Raw genomic sequence first — 3,821 nt, forward strand, 5'->3', positions numbered from 1 at the left:
TCATCAAGTAGGTTGCCCAGGAGTTGGGAAAACTTGAAATGGATATCTGCAAGAGGATTTCACTGCACATAAATCTCAAAACCAGTATTATGTCAGCACATGGACAGCTACAAAGGGTAAAAGGCTGTGGTCTGGAGCCCCAAGTTCTAATTTTGGCTTCACTTCTAACTTAGTGACTTTGGGTCAGTGATCTAGATTTGTGGGAATACAGAATGTTAGAGCCAGAAGGGACTTTAGAGAGAGACAGTGGCATATGTTGGCAAAAGGATTAGTCTTAAAGTCAGAATCAAATCTAATTTACCAAGCATATAATAGCACCTACTCTATGCCAGGTGTCAGGTAGGTGACACAGTGGATAGAGCACTCAGTTGCGAATCAGGAGGACTCTTCATGAGTTCAAATCTGGCCTCAGACACTTACTAGCTGTGTGACCCTCAACAAGTCACTTAACCCTGTTTGTCTCAATTACTTAACTGTAAAATGAGCTGGAGAGGAAATGGCAAACCACTCCCATATCTTTGCCAAGAAAACCCAAATAGGGTCATGAAGAGTTGGACATAACTAAAAATGACTCAACTATGCCAGGTACAGTGCTCAGTCATAGGAATTCATTATAAATAAGCAAACTGCTTCTATCCCCCAAAGAACATACATTCTACTTAAGAAAATAGCTTTTTTGAGTCTATGAATTATCTTATCCTTAGCACCAAGCACAGTCCCTGGAATATAGTAGGTATTTAATAATATTTGTTGATTAATTGACAATTTGATTAGAGTGCAAATCCTAATGTTCAATAGCTGATGGGTCCTGAACAAGTCATGTAACTTCTATAAGAAATACATTCCTCTTCTATAAAATGGGAGTAATGAGTACTGCTGGTCTGACTATCTCAAAGCTAGGCCAACCCCACCTCATCCTGAGGATTATAGTGGTGTCTCCAAGGGATGAGACAAGTCTCTCTTTCATTAACTTTTCAGCTTTACCCCTATTCTTGGTGTGTTCTCTCTACTCTCTTTCTCCTAGTTGCAAATGCCTAGCACCTCAGTTACGTTTAACCAATTAATATCAGCTGGCTTTTGTAAAGGGATTTTTACTTCAAAGATATAGCAAAAACAATGGGATAAACAATTTTCCCAACACCTTAATGAGACACACTCCCTTGTCATACCTTGGAAGTGAATTCTGACGTGGCACAGCTTCTACGTGTAAACTGCTCCTGCCAAATTCAAGTCCAATGATAATATTAGTGACAATTAGTCCTCTTCTCATCTATCACTAGGCTGGTTGTGAAGTTTATCCTTTGCTTCTTAGGGGAGTCAATACTATATTGACATTAGGGGTGGCCAGGTAGCACAGCAAGTAAGAGCACCGGCCCCAGTGTCAGGATGACCTGGGGGATCGAATCTGAGCTCAGACACTTAGCACCCACCCAGAAACACCTGGCCATGTAACCTTGAGCAAGTTACTTAACCCCAATTGCTTAGGGGCAGCCAGGTGGCTCAGCAAGTAAGAGCACCTGCCCCACTGTCGGGATGACCTGGGGATCGAATCCCAGGCTCGGATCCTTAGTACCATTCCCAGAAATAACTGGCTGTGTAACCTTGAACAAATTACTTAACCCCAATTGCTTTAAAAAAAAATACTATATTGACATCAAAACCTATCACTGCCTTGACTCTTGGACTCCTATGCCTTGGGTGGTTCATACTTCTGACCTTTCAAAACTCACAAAATCATAGTGATCTATTTTATTTAAAATGAAAAAAAAAAGCCAAAACAAAGAATCAAGGCCCATATTTACCAGAGCACATGTTGACCTAAGCTTGGGAAAGAGATCAGGAAATCTTCCTTTATAGCATTGTCTCTTGCCAATATCCATGAGCCAAGAGATGTTAAACCAAACATAGCCTAAGAAAGGGATGGAGGTATTCATCAGCTAGTGATTTTTGAATGTACCTTCAGTGTTTGTTCTATAACCATATTCAATTGAAAAGGCTACTATTCACCATGTGGTTAGCAGGCCAGAATAGATTACACAAGGTCTGAGTATGTTCTAAATCTCCTCAAGGCACTTCCATTACACACCATCATGACCTTCCTGGAATCAGGCTCCCCATCCTCTTCCATATGGGGGGATACTTCAGAGGACCTGTGCACATGCTCAAAAAGACTAGGTTCAGCACCCACCACAAATGATTGTTGGGAGGGTCAAATGGGATACTTTGCAAAGTATCTTGTAAATTTCTACTTAAATGCAAGTTGTTAGTATATATTTTTTTCTTCTCATTAACCCTTTGAGTTAGAAAAGGCAAGTATTAGTGTTCTCATTTTTTTAGGTGAGGAAACTGTCACATAGAGAGAGGAACTGATCAGGACTAGGTTATTCAGGTCATAAAGATTAATTTTAGGATTTGAACCAAGGTCTTCAGTCTCCAAATCTGGTGTTCTTTCTACTATACCATGTTGGTATTCACAATGTAATGTGTTATAGCAGTAATCAATATTATCAGGAGTAAGATTTGCCTGGGCATGATTGGTTGGATTGTGATCTTCTCAATAGAATTATAGTTAATATAGCTAATGATCATCAGAACCAGAATGGATATCCACTTCTACTCATTGAAAGGACAACTTTTTCCTACTGCATCACCTTTACTTCCTTTTTATATTAATGCTCTCTGGTACACAGACTATCATTCAGAAAATTATTGCCCATTGAAACTCTGGAGATTTAACACAACAATGGAGAGAACATTATGCAAAAGGGCTTTGAATCACATGTTAATTCATGACTTATGCAAGCTATGGTCCAGCCAACCTGGTTTCCTGCTGCTCTTCATACATGACAACCCATCTACCATTTTTATGCCTTTTTTCCATGTCTGAAATGCACTTCCTCTTCCACCTCTCAGTTCCTTTCAGAAATATCCTCATATGCCATCTCCTAAATGAGCTCCTTGCTGATCCTCCCAACTGTTGATTATCTCCTCCCAATTATCTTGTATTTATTTTGTATATAATTTGCATGTACTTATACATGTACATGATGTCTCCTTTTATAAAATGGAAGATCTATGAGGGCAGGGATGGTTGCATTTTTGTCTTTGCATATATATATATGTATGTATGTATATGTACATATGTGATACATACACACATATAAGTCTAAGAGGCTAACTTTCTCAGTTTTTCTTATCTATACAGAGGGGCAAAAATCATCACATTTGTGCTACCTGCCTCTGAGGGTTGCTGTGAGGACATCACTTCATAAGGCTTAGAATGTTATAAAAATGTAAGTTGTGAGCATTGCCAAAGTTATTGAACATAAGCAGACCAATGTATCTATTGGGGCAGAATATAAATGTTTTTCCCTGTATTTATACAGAATGTCTACCCTCTGTCTGACTCTGCTCTAGTTTTTACAAATCTTCCTATTCACTTATCTTGTCTCCAGATACTAAAAATTATGCAGGGACTTCCAGGCTGAGCTTTAATTATTCTCAAATTGAAATTAAAAGTATTTCCAAATATTCAGATACTCAAATGAATCTGTGATCTCATCAATTTTGAAATTCCATCCAACAGTACAGATTACAGCCTGTCCATTCCTACCTATTCTATGTGATTCAAATCCATGCAGTCCCACAGATTTGCCAAAAGGATTGCGTTCAATGTGCTAAGAGTCTTCTTTCTTTTCTCCTACATTTCAAAGCTATAGTGGAGTATTCAAACAGTCAAACTTACACCTATCATTTTTGCCATGTGATCATACTACCTTCTCTTCTTATATGCAATTCCTTGAAGATAGTTTTTACTTATG

This window comes from Petaurus breviceps, unplaced genomic scaffold (assembly GCF_028583685.1).
Source record: "Petaurus breviceps papuanus isolate PSGF00001 unplaced genomic scaffold, PetGlider_PUasm1.0 98, whole genome shotgun sequence".
Classification (NCBI taxonomy): domain Eukaryota; kingdom Metazoa; phylum Chordata; class Mammalia; order Diprotodontia; family Petauridae; genus Petaurus; species Petaurus breviceps.